Below are 15,777 nucleotides of genomic sequence, written 5' to 3'. Positions count from 1 at the left end.
AAAAATCTGTGGTGGGAATCAGCTTATCCTGTTTTGAGAAATATCAAGGAAGCCAGTATGTCTAGAGTTGACTGAATAAGAGGAAAATGTTAGGGAGGAAAGAATGTCAGATAGGTAACAGGGGTCAAATAACATGGACTTATGTAAGGTCTTTGTCTTTTATTCTCAGGGACATAAGCTATTGGACGGTTTATAGAAAAGAGTGACATAATCACATATTTTTAAAAGATCACTCTGCTGTGTGGAGAACGGACTGTGTTGCCTAGAGAGAGAAGAAGGGAGATAAATAAATAGCTACTGCCAGCAACTCAGGTAGGAGATGATGGTCTACCTGATCAGATTGGTACCAGTGGTGGTACTAACTAGATGTATAAAACGAGCTTGGGGGATGAGGGGAGGCACTTACCTAAACTAAAGGCAGACTCAGAAAGGGGGGGGGGGGTGGAGAACGACCAAAAAGGAAGTGAAGAGTTAGCTACAGGCATACAGATATAGATCAACTAAATCCTGGAACATAACTTTGGGTGAAGTAATGGTGAGGAATAGTCCTTAAAGATGTTGGGGATCTTTTTTTTTTTTTAAATGAGATGATTTTATGACAGTCTACATATGCTAAGATGTTAAGCTATTTGGATTAGTGTACTATAAGTTTCTCCTCGCTATCTGCCAGTGAGAAATTTTATAAATGCTTTCTCTGAAATATGTCTACCGCTGATTTTTTTCTTACCCCCTAAAATTCACTTTAAGAAAGTTTGTCTTTTTCTTAAATTGAGATAAAGTTGTAAAATGATGGCTGTAGCTGTGTATGTCTACCAAAATGATACAAAACTAAAATAATACAAAAAACTTTGACAGAAAATGCCATTATAAAAGTTAAGAAAGAAATGAATACCAGAAAAACTTTACACTATTTCTAGTAGTATGCTTTATTTGAGGAACTCAAAGTAAATTTCCTTAACTTCCTTTAAAAAAAAAAGTGTAACATTCTCATGGCATAAATCTTTTAGGCTTATGTTAGATAGATCTTTAAAAAGAAACACTAAAAACTTAAATAAATTTTAAATCAACATTATCCTCCACATAGTATATTTTAAGCCTTCCAAGATAGAAATCAAGAGAAATTAAGCAACATTAATAAACTAAAACTGCTGAGAGCTTTTAAACCCCTGGGGATTCATTTGCTTCACAGCCATATACTTTTACAACATTTAAATTTTATTTGCCTTTGCTAATAAAAATAATTTGCCACAGAGACAGGAATGAAGACATATTTATCAATATAATGGGAAGGTATATTCTAGAAGTCCTTGGGGGATTGAAGGAAGAGGGAGGTATACAACTGAATGGGAAACAGACTTATATTGGTAGAGTATAGGTCCAAGAACACATATTTCAAATATCAAGGAATTTAAAAGGCTTAGATCCTGGCCCTTCATAGATAATTCACAGAGAAAATGCATTTTAAATAAAATTTTAGATAAAATTATATAAGCAAGTGTAATTTAGAATTTCAGTTGTTCATAGAAAGCAAGTTGACAGGTGAAGAAATACAGTAAGGAGTAAGCAAAGTTAATAATTACAAAATGAAAAAGTATTAGGGTTCAAAGTGAAACAGGGGTGATACCATTACAGCTCATTTTTGAGCCATGATACTCTTAATTTAGCTGCCTGGCAAAAACCTGTATAGATAAACACAAATTCCTAGTCACTCCAATTACAAAGTTAACATTATTCTCCTAAGAATTAGGCCAATTCTTAACAATGCCGCATTTGAGAAAACGGCAAACTGCTGAAGCATCTATTTAGAGAAAAAACAGTTTTAGTAAATACTGAAAATAAGTCACCACATATATAGGTTTATTTTTCATTTTAATATGAATAGTGTTGGAACATTATGAATCTAAATCTTCTTTAAGGACCTCTCTCCAGTATCTCAATGTTCTAACACTAACCTCTTAATTAGTCACAATATTTCTTTATATTTCACCAACGTTATTCCCTTTTTTGTTTTGTCTAGAAATTTGGGGGAGGGGGATGGATAAATACACTGAGCAGAGCAAAAGAATATATACAAAAATACATCAGAGGTAATGACAAGACAAAAGTAAATCAGCAAGTGGAAGTAAATGCCCATTTATTTTAATACGTAAGAATACCTACAAGGAAAGAATATTCTACAGGAAAAAAATATTCTACCATATGAGTATTTATGTAATTCAATAGTAATGAATTTTCACATAAACAATGTGGGGCTTAAAAAAAAAAGTAATGGTACTTTTAGACAACTCCCCAAACTATACCTAGTTAGGGCGCTGAAAAACACAGTAATGGGGTCCACCTGGAAGTTCTGAAAAACAAATGAAGATGCTAAATTTCTGGAACAACTCCATAAAAAAATCAATGAAAATGACTCAAGCCACATGGGGGAAAAAAAAGACCTAAGAACTTAAAGTACTTTATACAGACTATGGAAGTTATAGGACTGGAAACCAAGTATATTAAGAAATACACAGTTGGATCTAGGAAAATATTTATGTCATCTAAAGAAAAAATAGAACTAAACTATGGCATATAACATTTGAATTAGGCACTAGATTATCTGTGGATCATAAATACTGGAGTATGTTTAAGGCAAATTGTAAGCACCTGTATTGCTTTTTCAGACCCTTAAGAAAATAAGCAGTTATCATTTTGGGTTGGGTCTGATCAAGTTTGTTAGAACTCCACGAATTAGGGGGTACATAAGTAAGCTTACTTTGAAAAGTCTATGTAAACCTTAAGCTCTCACTGGGCCTAATTTAAGAAACAGGCTTTCTTTATTTAAAGGGCAGTGTGAATCTGGGCACTGGTTAGAACATTTTGGATCCATTCATTTATCACTAAGAGTACTCCCATCTACCACAAAGTTAAAGGGGGGAAAAAAAAAAACCAGTGTGAGTGTGCCAAGAATTAGTATTCAGTAATTGCAATGAAATTGTTATTATTTCTGAATTCAGTGGTGGTTTGCAATTTTGTCTAGCAACAATGATGTCAAGAGAACTTCTCAGTGACATTCTCTTACAAGTCAATGGCTTCTTTCTGATTTAATTTAGAGAGGTAGAAAATACGTGACCATTTCCATCATTCAGTTTTCTATCAGTATTACAACTAATAGCTGATCTAACATGAGACTATCAACACAGAAATAGGCAAGGGTGATGAGGCACAGCCAGCTATAAATCCTTAAAAATATCACAAATAATATGCCCTTTATGTAATTGAGTTCTGTATCCCTCACATTTTCTTTTGAAATAAAAATATCTGGTAAATTTGTCTGGCTATGTTCATTATACTGTTATATGCCCTATGAGTCTCAGTCAAACCATGAAGATATTTTCACATATTTAAATATACTTTCATAAAGTATAATTCTAATAGCTCTACAAAGAGAATTGGTTTGTGTTTTTAAATTTTTGCTTGTACAAAAGGAATAGAACTTCTCATTACAAGTTATCTGTAAACTTAATGTTCACCTTTTTTCCTATTTTTACAGTGTGCCACATACAACAATTTCCCCCTATTTAGGTTTCTAGAATATTACAAGGATTTATTTTATTTTATTTGTAAAAGCAAAACCACTGTACTATCACCAGTGCAAATAAATAAAACTTCAATGACAGTTTACTTAGATACAACCATTAATAAATCTAGTCATGTCATAATGTGATTAAAGGTCTCTTTCCACTCCAGAGTATGAACTCTATGAAAACCATATTCAATTCTAAAATGCCCATCACTCTAAATCTCAAAATGCAAGTTGAGGAATTTTGAAAAACAGTTAAGAATAGTTCATAATTGTTATTCGTATATAATTTCTTTTGATTATTCTATATCCACTGTAGTGCAATTGTAACATTTTAGTTATCTGTATATAAAAAGAAAGCATGTACTGCGCTCCTTAAATTGAATTATAAAGAAAATACTCTTAAAAATTCTTGCATTCTTGTACTGAAACGTGAACTTTTGGAAGATCTTTTAAAATGGAGTGTCCTCCCTCACTTACCTACAGTGATGTATCATCAGGTTTCCAGTCTCCTCTTTAAGAGTTAGTAACTCAATCACAATTAAACACTTATTCCACTCAGTTTTGGGTAACAATGAAATAGTGGGGTTCTTAAGGAAGTACTGAATTGAACAAGGACTGAACCTGGGTCTCCTTAAGTAACAAAACTGGGAGGATGGGAGAGGGGAAGGAAAGAAGGAAAGAAAAAATGACTTTTAAAAAGCTTCTAAACTAAAATGAAATCTTAGGACCTTATGATCATCATATACATAACTTTATACCCACTTTATTAATGGTACACACAAATAAATCCAAACTGTAAATTAATTAACAGTATTAAACAAACACTACATTTTAAAATTCCAGTACACCGAGAATATACTTATCCATAACTCATAGTGGCAGAAAAGATAAACAGGCCCCTTGACAACATAAAACATTTCCCAAGGTACCGCACGATGCAAGATTGAAGAGGAGAGTATCTAAAAGCTCATCTTGGCTTCAGTGTTGACCTGTGACATAGACTTGCTATTAAACACACCCCTCCTGTCTCCGCGGCTGCCTAACCAAACTATTTGAGTTAGGAGAGCATGCAAAGAGGTGCCTTCCAGGCAAACTTTTGTTTTCTAAAAGTTAATCTCTCCAAATACTTCCAGTTGGAAAACGTCCCACTTCAGCTACTTGACACCAGGGCGTCACTTTCTCCCCTCGGCTTACCTGCTACTACTTAATTATTCTTCCAAATAGACTCTGGGCATGTTGCGGAGGTAGCTCTTTAAGCACTTCTGAATCCATGATGACTATATATGTACACATCTTACACACTCCCACAGGTCTCTCACACCCTTTTTCCCTCCGGCCAGTCCTCAGCACTCACCCAGGCCACGTCCGGAATGCCAGCCCACCTGGGAGCAAACAGTACTCGAGGAATAATCCTCAAGACCAAGAAACTGACTGGACTGCAACATGTGGTGAGAGAAAATGGGGGAGGGGGGATAAGCATTACAGATAGCAGCTGTCCATTAAGTGGTTTAAATCTGTTGGTTAAAAAGCCGAATAAACAAATACACAGATGGGGTCTCGTTCCTTGGGGATTCCGGAGTCTGAGGAGCCAGTGTCCAGTTCGGCCTCCCTGGAGTCGTCCCTATGCAAAACTTGCACCGGTTGCGCTCTCAAAAGCCCCAGGCTCGCACGTGTCTTTACCCTCTGGTCCCTCCTAATCGGTGTCACCCCACGCGCCAGGTGCCCTGAGAGACTTACCTAAGAGATCTCAGAGTCTGAGGATAGTAGGGCAACTTCTCCTCCCTGCTCTAGACAGGCCCAAACGCCCTCAACAAGCGAGGGTCCACAACGACGCTCGCCCAGAGGTCGGGGTGTCGGGGCGCGTCCTGGCCTGCAAGGCGGGGAGACGCGCGCGGGAGGCACGCGGGCGGCGCGCCCGGCCACCCAGTGGGTCCTGCCGTGCAGCCGCCGCCGCACGTGAGCCGCGGCGAGCGCGAAGGGCCGTCGGGACACGAGCTCTGCCCGGGTTAAAGCCAACCCCCAGCTACCGACTGCCCTCCGCTCGCCAGGGGCCTCCACCGACTTACAGGTAAAAGCCAAGCGAGAAGCCCTCCCTTTCTCCGCAAGGTGCCCGCGCCCCTCCCACATTCCCTCCCTAAAGAACCGGGAGGCGCGAGTTCACCCTAAACCTACGCCCAGAGTGAGGAGACCTTTCCAAAGCAGAGTAAAAGTAAGACTAGGACAGATCCCGGGTGAAGCGGGTCGTGCTGTGGACAGGGGAAAGAGCGTGATGGGGGCAGCAGTCAAGATGCACCATTATCCCGAAGCATCACTAGGGGCCAGGAGTTTTTTTTACAGGAGAAATAGTTGTGTCCCCTCTCCGCCTCTAGTTCCCAGAAAAGTACTTCTTAAATGAACGCTGAAGCGCCTAACTTAGAGATGGACGAGCAGCATGCACTTGCCCAATTGAGTAAATAAAGGTCAGCAGTTGGATCAATAGTGTGCTTCCAACCGCCAGATGTTTTTACTGTTGTTTCTCCTCCCAGGGGGAAGGGGGAAGGGAGGGGAAGGAAGAGACAACAAACAATAAAAATAAAAGAGTAAACAAACACACATCTGGTGTTTCGACACACATTTTCCTCCAGCCGCGGTCTCTCTGGACGAGGCAAAATTTTGCATATTCAAAACTAAAAATTAAACGTGAGCCAAAGGCAATCTCCCCTCTGTCGATTCTCCCTTCCCCCATCACAATGCAAAATGAAAAGGAACAACAAGTGGTGATGTTAGGTCCGGAAGGCGACCCCGACGCGGAGCCGAAATTTGACACATGTCACACCCGCCCCGCCGCACCAAGCGCAGCGGCTGGGGCTAAACTTTGCCGCCGCCGCCGCCGCCGCCGCCGCCGCCGCCGCCGCGGGAGGAGCGCGCAGCAGAGTAAAGTCGCAGCCCAGCCCGGCGTGGAGGTGGCTGGGACGGGGTGGGGTGCGGAGGTGCAGCGCGCCAGAGTGAGGGCGAAGAAACTTACCGCGACCTGGGACGCCTGGGCAGCGTCCCGGGAGGTGGCACCCGCGGCGCCGAGGCAGAAGCCCCCAAACAACACACCCACGAGCGAGTCCCGGCAGCTGCTGCCACGAGTGGGGGGCGCGCCCTGGGGGGGGCCGGAGGAAGCCGCAGCCAGCAGACGCGGCAGCCGCATAAATAACCGGGACGGGCGCTCGCGGGCGGGCTGCGGGTGGCGCGGGGCTCGAGCCGGGGCGCAGCGGCCGCCGCGGAGCTGCACGCGCCGGCGTGTCTCGCGCTTTCTCGGAGGCTCGCGCTGTCTCGCGCTGCCGCTCCCCCCACCCGGATCTGTGTGTGTGTCTGTATGTGTGTCTATGTGTGTGAGTGTGCGCTGGCGGGCGCGCGCACCCGGGAGCGCGCGCGTGTTGTTGGCAATGCAAACTGTACACACACTGCGCGCGGAGCCGCCTCTCCTCCAAGGGGCGGGGTGGGGGAAGGGATGCTTCGGAGGATTCTGAAGTACTGCCGGGCCACTTGTTTGTTTTGTTTCACTTTGCGTTGTTATTGTTGGTTGTTGTTGTTGATCCCCAAAGTGGTTTGGAACCAGCCGGTTAGAATGCCTGTCGCCCCCATCTACCTATCTCCCCCGGACCCCCAACTTCTTTAAAGGAGGGGGAAAAGCGGAGCAGAATATTGTTCGGCTTTGCAGTGGAGCCTCCTGGCTGACGTCAGGTCCACCTGCTATGTAAACAACTCGCTGGAGAACTTGTTTGTTCTGCGCCAGATCTTCCCCCACCCCCACCCTTCTCCCCACCTCCTGCTCCGCCTCCTCCCGCTCGGCCCAGACGGCGCGTCGAGGAAGGGGGTGGGGAGGGAGGAGAGAACAAAACCGTATGCTGTATTGGCAAAGCCGAGTTGTGTCTGCTGCTTCTTGGCAGTCCCCAAAGTACGTCCTCTCAGCAGACGGAGCTGCTGGCAAATGAAACAGGGGATTCCACGTGAAGTGCAGAAAGCCTCGAAGGGATCCAAAGCCCTCGGTGGCAGGGAGTTAAAAGTGCATGGTAGTGAGACAGGGAGACCCAAGCGTGCGTTAAAATGCTGATTGGCCTTTCTTTTCACGGTGTGCGCCTCCGCGGCCTGGGCTGGAGAGAGGCCGAGTGTCTTTCTCACTCTTCATTGTTGTCGTGGCTCCTGTCTCACTTGGGCCCAGGAGTTCTTGGGCTTCCTCGTGGTGGCTCCGTCCGGGTCACCGGCGTGGGGCTGGGCGGCGGGCCGGCCGGGGCGGAGCTTGAAAGGAAGGGGCCGCCGACCTGGGACTTTTAGGGTTTGAGGCTTTCGAGACGGGCCCTATCAGTGACTGAGGGTTGCCAAAGTACCCGGAATGAAAGGAAAGAAGAAACTGCCACGGCCCGCTCCGCGCGCACTTCAAAGCCAAGGCGCCGGCGCGGGGGATGCGCGGGCCCAGCCTCCACAGCACCCGGGTCCCAGCTCCCGTCCGTGGAGCACGACCCACCCAGCTGGCCCACGCGGGACCAAGGGGATGACGAGGGAGAGACCGAGGGAGGACCAGACAGGCCTGGATGGGACGCGGGACCCGACTGGGGGATTCCTCCGTGTAGTCTCTTCCCCAAGCCCGCTCCCGGCAGGCGGTGCCTCCCCTCCGTCTCCCGCCAGTCGCTCCGCTGCCCGCTGGCTGCACGACCCTCCACCCGCCGCCTTCTCGGCGAGCTGCCGCCTGAGCCCGCCGCTCAGCTGACAATCAGTGGCAAAGCGTGGCGTTCCGAAAGGCGCTGAAACTTTCTTCCAAATAGCTGCAGCCGAGAGGCCATTGCGAATTAGAGCCTGGCCCCCCGGCTTCTTCCCGGCCAACTTTAACATCTCCGGTGGCAGAAAGGGGGGAGGGTGGCTGGGGAGACGGGCGAGCGGCACTAAACTTCTGCCTTTGAGTCTTTCTTTTCCTCAAAGAGCAGCGCGCCCTTTCTCTAAAGGGCAGACGCGAGCTCACACACACACACACTTGGCACCAACTCTTCCCTTCAGAACCCGCAGTTCTCCCGGGGAGGAAGCAGCCCTGGCACCCACATCTGTAAACACACCGTCAGCTTTTCTAGGGAAACCAATTAAGTCAATAAGCCAAGGGGCTGGTCGTGGGAAGACGGCCCCTGCCAGGAGCACGAGGAACGAGGTAGAGTTGAGCTTTGAATTGCGGTACTTTCTGCGAGCTTTTAAACTCCAGGTAGTCCTTAAGTGCTCTGCTTATGAATTGTGTTCTCACTCTTTTTAAAACTGTCTTTTTCGAAATGCAGGCTGAATAGTGGACAAATAACCCAGATCTTTTTTCTTTTTTTTTCTTTTTTTTTTTTTTTCTTCCCCAAGATGGGAGCAGGGAAAGAAGGAGAGAGCATTCTTTAAAATTAGGAAACGCCAGACCCAAATGGCCCTACCTCGCCCTTCTGAAAGATTGGGGATAATTTCATGTTAAGTAATCTGCGTCTGTGCTTCATTGGCAAACCTACATAAAAAGCGGATTCTATGAATTAACCTGAAACTATTTTGCAAAAGACAAGGAGCAAACGGTGTCGAAATCCTTGGAGAGCTGAGGATGTCTTTCCACAAGATTTGTGAAAAAAGGTAACAGAATAGTCAAGAGGTCTACAGAGTCCCACTTTCCCCCTTTCTTCTTCCTCCCCCGCAGACACCGACTCGATTTACTTCTCTGTCCAGGGGTCTGGAGGAAGTGAGTGGGAAAGGTTTATTAGACAGGAGTCCGGGCCACTTGGAAGAGAAGTTCAAGTTCCCAACGAGGAGAAAGAGGGTTACGCTCGAAAGACTTGGAGAAGAGCGGGTTTAGTTAGCCCTTCTCTTTCCTGTACACAAAGACACGTTTTGGTGAAATTCGCCGCCTCTGACGTTTCTCTCCTGTGAATACAAATAGCCAGGAGCCAAGGGGTGCAAAAGCATATCTCACTCCGAGGAGCACTTCTTTCTAAGTGGGCTGTGTCCCCTTGACACTCTTCTTTCAAAGCGGGGCTGAGCCCGCAGCCCCCGGATGCCCCCGCTTAACTTCGCCCCATTCTGTCCTCGCCTGCTGCCATTCCCCGGGCCACCAACCCTTCCCGCAGGGAAGGCGCCCAGGGAGTTGAGAAAGCAGGTCCTGCCAAGAGCCGCTGCCCCGGGCGGACCCCTAGCCCGCAGCCAATGGGCTGGGCCCGGGTTCGAGAGGTGAAAGTTCAGGCCCAGGGCTAGCGGCTCGCTGCCCCTCTGCGCTCGCCTCTCTCCCAGCCCCCGCCCCCGGCCACAGTGCAGACACAGCCCGGCTACCAGGGGCTGCCACGGTGGCACGTAGTTTGTTGATGGGTGGTCATAAAATATATTTATTTGCAATTCCTTTAACTCGCCCACCACCCCCGCCCCAGCCTGGCCCGGAACACTGCGGGCTTTGTTCGCCTAGCTGCTTGCTGGAGCCGGCCGGGGTTTAGCGCTCTGTGCTAACAGACTCCAAAAAAAGTTGAAGTGTAATAATAGGAAAACCGGGTTTCCGCAGCCGAGGAAAACGCTGAAAGGGCAAACAGCGAACGAATAGTTTTCTTTTGCACAAGTCACTGGTCAGCCCACTGGATCGTGGCAGCCTTGCAACGAAACACTGCCTAACAGAGAAAAGGGGGAAGCCAAATCCTGTCCCTGTAGTCGCCGCGCAGGGTCGCAGCCACAGCTCAAGCCTCCTTTGCAGCACGTGGGGCTGCAAAAGTCATTTAGAAAGGTTCCAGGGGAAAGTTACACGGGGCTACCGGGTACCTGGGGAGTTTCACCAACTGGACCTCGAAGTGCTCTCACGAAAATTTATTTGACTGCAAGTTCCTTTTACGATGAAACCGCAAATCAACAAATTCCAAGCCCCTACTCTGGGACGGTCGAGGCGAAAGATAAATTCGTTTGGGATGGTCTCTGCGAGCGCATCTTGCGCGAAATAACCCACCTCAAATGAAACTAACCAAGGCCAGGATGAAGGAAAGCAACGTACGCGAGTGACACGTATCAGAAATGTCGGTTTCATGCTTCCCCGAGCGGACTGCTTCAATTTGTAGCCATTTGTTACAAAATAGAATCATTCATACACGTAGGGCTACTTTCTCCCAAACTTTCAGTTAAACAACAATTACAGGTTTGTTTGGGTTTTGTGTCTTCTTCAGAGCCATTTCACTGGGGTCAATTGTGACTGATACTTAAATTTGACTGACTTGAAAGATGGCTGGGAGAAAGGGTAAGGGGCAGGTTGTTATTAAATTATATTTTTCTTGCTAGAGATACCGTCTTCAAAGTTGTACTACTCACTTCAAATAGCTTGTAACAAAAGTCTTCAAATGCAAGGTGAAATATCTTCCCTTTTCCACCTAAGAACGGGCACCTATCAGGTTCCTACTTTTCCCCGTCCTCTACAGTTTTTCTGAAGATGAGCAAATAAACAGACTCCTCTTAGACATTCCGCTATCACCACTCTCCTCCCTGACACATTTTAGGAAAGAGAGAAAATTCTAGTTTCACGGAAGTCAAATCAAGGGTAATCTATGTTCCCAAGTCAAATTGAATGTTGGTGGAGTTACACCACCATCTGTCGTTAAGCTTCGGGACTACAAAATTTGGGGCCTATAATAAATCTTAATGAGCTTTCCCAACTTTTTGTTTGTTTGTTTGAAATCACAAACTATACTTTTCGTTTGTATTTTTATAACATGTACCCTAAATTTACCTGAGTCCTAAAGCAATACATAGGCGTTCATGAATTCATGCTGCTACCCGGCTTCTCCAGTCATCTCATCGTCAGAAAAAAAATAAATACCCCACCTCTGCCAGCTTCCAGATAAAGCCTTTAGAAATCAACAGTGGGACTGCAGACTTCCATTACCCCTCCCCTCCCTTGCTTCTAGCAGGCTACTGATAGAAAGAGCCTCCGCTATAAGGGCCACCCATGTCCTGGAGCCAATAATAGACTTCTAATTCTCTCATGAATTTAACCTCATCCTTTGTTAGTATATCTAATCTTGAAACCTATAAACACAGCATATCTCTGCTAAGAGGTCGGCTGTGTCTTTAAAAATTGCTTGAAAGACAGTTAATGTCAGGTTCCAGTTCTGGTTGATATCACTGCAGAGACAAAGATCAATTGCTCTGGCATAAGATCATGCCAAGGAAGGCTTTATCCAAATGAATATAGAAAAAAAGACAACTACTGGATAAAGAATTCTAATGCTCACCCAAAAGCCTCCATCAAGCATGAGAACTCCATTTTTTTTTCACACAACACTGTGGTGGCACAGTATATATACATTAGACCTATTTTTTTTAATGATCTCAAAATATCTCACCCCTCTCTGTGTTAGAGACTTGACTACCAAATTTCTATTTTCCAGAAAATAATTACTTTTTAAAAAATGTAACAGCTTGCTTATGTTGGTAGGCATTCCCTGGAAATAGTAATATTAAGTAGAATCATACTAAATTATCTACATTTGAGCAACTTTGACCACACAAATCACACTTTCACGTGATTCAAATTCATAGGAACTAGATTTTTCTGAGAAGTGGTCTATCACTGTAAGAGTAAGTATAGCTGAATTGTTAAATCCCTGATGTTTACTTCCTGACACATTGACTTAAATATGTTGAATTGCTTGATGCAAGAGCCCTTTGCTTGATGATGTTTCTACTATTACATTAGTTTTAGAGTTTGTATGTCTCTCGATAGCAATGAAATTTTGGAGCTGAAGGACTTCAAAATACTCTAGGCCAGTCCCTTCATTTGAAAAATCACAAAGCAAAGATCCAGACATGACAGCAAGATTATACCCCTCATTAGTAAATCTGGTAATTATTATTGAACTATTTCATATTTCTAGACATATAATAATCCTCCTTCCTCATACTCCACAACAGGCATTTTTGTCACACCATCTCCCCCCCCCCCCACCCCTGCCCCATCTCTTTACATTTTCTTCACATCCATCGAAACCGATACGGCTCATTGATGGCAATACCTTTGGATGTCAGTACAGTATTAAAGATGGTTAACTGTCATGTCATGTCCACTGTAATACACAGGAGGAAAAAAAAAGTCTGATGACTTGTTTCTCTTGAAAGTCAATTAAAGTCTGCAAGATTTCTTCAATAGTGTAAAGAGGTTCATCACTGTTGATTGCAAGTGTTCATTATAGAAAAACTGATGGCAAGAGGTGCTAACACAAACCACGGTTTATGATGTTTTTCAGGGTTAATGATCTTCAGGGACTCCTAGGGGGCGAAACCCATAATCTCAGTAGCAGCTTGTCTTCACTACACTCCAGAAATAAAGGCTAACATGAGGCTGTGAGAAAAATACAACATTGATTTTTTTTAAGCTATGAGCAAAAACGAACTATATCAGGATCCTGCATCGGTGTAGATTTTTATTTTGGTTTAATAACCATAGGGCTGTAGTAACCATAGTCGTTTACCCAAAAGATGTGTTGAAGTGGTTAATTGTAACAAATCATATAAAAGTTCAGTTGTTCGCCATCTCCCTCTCCCCCTTCTCCCTCTCCCTCTTCTCCTTCTGTCTCTTTCTCCTCCTTTTCCTTCTACTTTTTCCTCCCTCTGCCATCATCTACATTACCACCCTCACAATGAAAACTTCCAAACTTCCCCACAGATACTCATCTCCTAAGCTCCAGATGTGTTGAATCAATTGCCTGTTGATAGCACCATATGAATTGTGAAAAGGTACCACTTGCCCTCTTTTCTCCTTGGGCAGCTACTCCTCATGCCGCCTGGTTAACAGTTAGTAGTCCCTCAATCCAACCAGTTACTGAAGCCAAAAGACCCAAGTCACATGTGCTACCTCCTCTGTCTTCTCACAATTCAAGCAGCATTAGGTTTTGTTCACTGTTACTATTTCCTCTCCCATTCTCTTCTTCCATCTATCCCAGTGGTGTTGCCTCACTTCAAGATTTCATCACTTCTCTCCTGGTCATTCTGGATAACTTTCTAATCACCTTCCGTACTTTCGGTTTCTTTTTGTTCTACGTCATCCTCCTCTCTGCTTTCTAGAACACGTCTGAAACACGTGTGAATTACACCAAGCTTCCCTGTGGCCAGTGGAGTTGAATCTCAAGTTCTATAGTCCAATAGGACAAATATGGCTAACAAATACGAGGTATTTAATCATCTTCTTTGGAATGAATGAATGAATGCCATGCCCCAGACAGATGTATTTTAGCTGTGAATATTTTCTCTCAGAACATTTATTTATTTATTTATTTATTTATTTATATATTTATATATAAATAAAGATATATTTTTAGCTGTGTATCATTTTCAGCAGATCTGTAAGTCTGTTTTGTACCCAATCATCTGGCTAAAATAGTTGTAACTGAAGATTTTCATTATTTTTTCATATGAAAGAACTTAGCAGATAGATATAAAAGTATGTTCAATCTGGCATTCCTATTCCCAACTGCATTATTTAATGGATCAACAAATATTTATATACTAAGCACTGTGGTAGGTATTCTGAGAATTAAAGATGTATAAGATTAGGTCCCTGCCCAGAACGTACCCTCTAGTGAGAACTAGAAGATATATAAGTGGATTATTTCAATAAAACATGAATTTCAATACAGCCTAAGATAGAGGTATATCCAGGATACAGTGAGACCAGGGAAAATATGTCTTGAGGCTACACTAACAAGTTATGCAGCCCTATGTTTTTGTGTGTTTGTGATGATAGATTTAAAAAATAAATCTAAGAATACATCTTTTATTTTTTAAAGTTTTTATTTAAATTCCAGTTAGTTAACATACAGTGTAATGTTCGTTTCAGGTGTACAATATAGTGATTCAACACTTCCATACATCACCTCGTGCTCATCGCGAGGGCTCCCCTTAATCCTGATCACGTGTTTAACTCATGCCTGCACCCATGTCCCCTCTGGTAACCATCAGTTCTCTATAGTTGAGAGGCTGTTTCTTGGTTTACCCTCCCCACCTCATCTTTTAACCAAATGTTTAAATTTGCCAAACAGCAGCCTCAGAAAACTTATAACCTTTGAGCAAAAGCACAAAGTTGTGGTAAAAACAGTTATACCAAGGACAATGGTGGGTTTAAGGACTGTGAGGAAGTATGAGACAGTTCCCTGAATTATCTCAAAAGTACAGAATGCACGTTTATAAAAAGATTACTTCTAATTTGTCCTGATTTTGCCACGGGAAAATACTTTCATAATAGGCAAGAACTGAAAAGAAAGTAAGAGAACATTTTAAAATGTTCTCAGTTTAGGGAGAGATTCGCATGTTTTTGTTTGTTTTGTTTTGTTTTGTTCTTTTCCCTCAGCATCCTTTCTGGCTCTCAACTGAGGAAAGCAGTTATCCTGGCCCCATGGGGTCCCCTAGGGACAATCATAGGATATTGCATTCTCCAATTTTTCCCCCATGTCAATCACCTTTTTCTGTCCCATCAAGGCATGCTGGTCCCCTGCTATCCCTCCCTTGTTAACACCACCCCGAGTTCAGTAAATATAGCAGTAGGCCATACTTTCTCAGTTACATATTACCTCCTCTCTAAATTCTTTCCTCCCTCTTCTGCTTCTTTTTCATTTAACTTACAAAAATGTTTCTCACTAATTTTGTGCCTCTTTTTCTGTCTCCCATTCTTCCCAGAAAACACACACACATGCACACAATCATTGTTGCTATGTTTAAGAGCAGAGCTAGTAATGTAAGAAATGAAGAAACATGGAAATGAACGTGAAAATAGGAAAAAAATTTAAAAATTAGTCCTATTAGCTTTTAAAACCTTCAGGTCCCCAGATAAAGGAGCAGCGAAATACTCTTATACCCCTCTGTGAGTTAAATTGATACGATTCAATTGGAAAGCAATTTGGCAACTTGTGTTACAGCTTTTTAAATTAGTCCCTTAGCTAGACTGCAATCCAAAAGAAATTATCTAAAATGCAGATGGAAAAGCTTCATGCAAAAGCTGTTTATCATAGAATTATTTACAATAGTGCATATATGGAAGTGATTATAGTCAACAATATATAATATAGCCTAACCACTAAAATAATATTATAGGATGTTTTAATAACATATAAACTGCTTTTGTTATACGGTGGAAAAATAGTATATAAAAATGTATCAAAAAAAAAAAGACTAGGAAGAAATGTACCATTGTGATATCCCCCAAACTGGTCCATAATCATCTC

The 15,777-nt window shown here is 43.6% G+C and overlaps 1 protein-coding gene across 1 annotated transcript in view; it reads right to left on the bottom strand.

The window, feature by feature from the left end:
- The window catches only part of FOXP2 (forkhead box P2), a 565,342-nt gene extending 558,684 nt beyond the window's left edge, over window positions 1-6,658 (bottom strand). The window contains exon 1 of the mRNA XM_047845413.1: window positions 6,570-6,658. The gene's annotated coding sequence lies outside the window, so the exon portion shown is untranslated. The remainder of the gene's footprint in view (window positions 1-6,569) is intronic.
- Window positions 6,659-15,777: the final 9,119 nt, after the last annotated feature.

The sequence above is a fragment of the Prionailurus viverrinus genome, chromosome A2 (assembly GCF_022837055.1).
Source record: "Prionailurus viverrinus isolate Anna chromosome A2, UM_Priviv_1.0, whole genome shotgun sequence".
NCBI lineage: Eukaryota > Metazoa > Chordata > Mammalia > Carnivora > Felidae > Prionailurus > Prionailurus viverrinus.
This window is presented reverse-complemented; position numbering and strand designations above follow the sequence as displayed.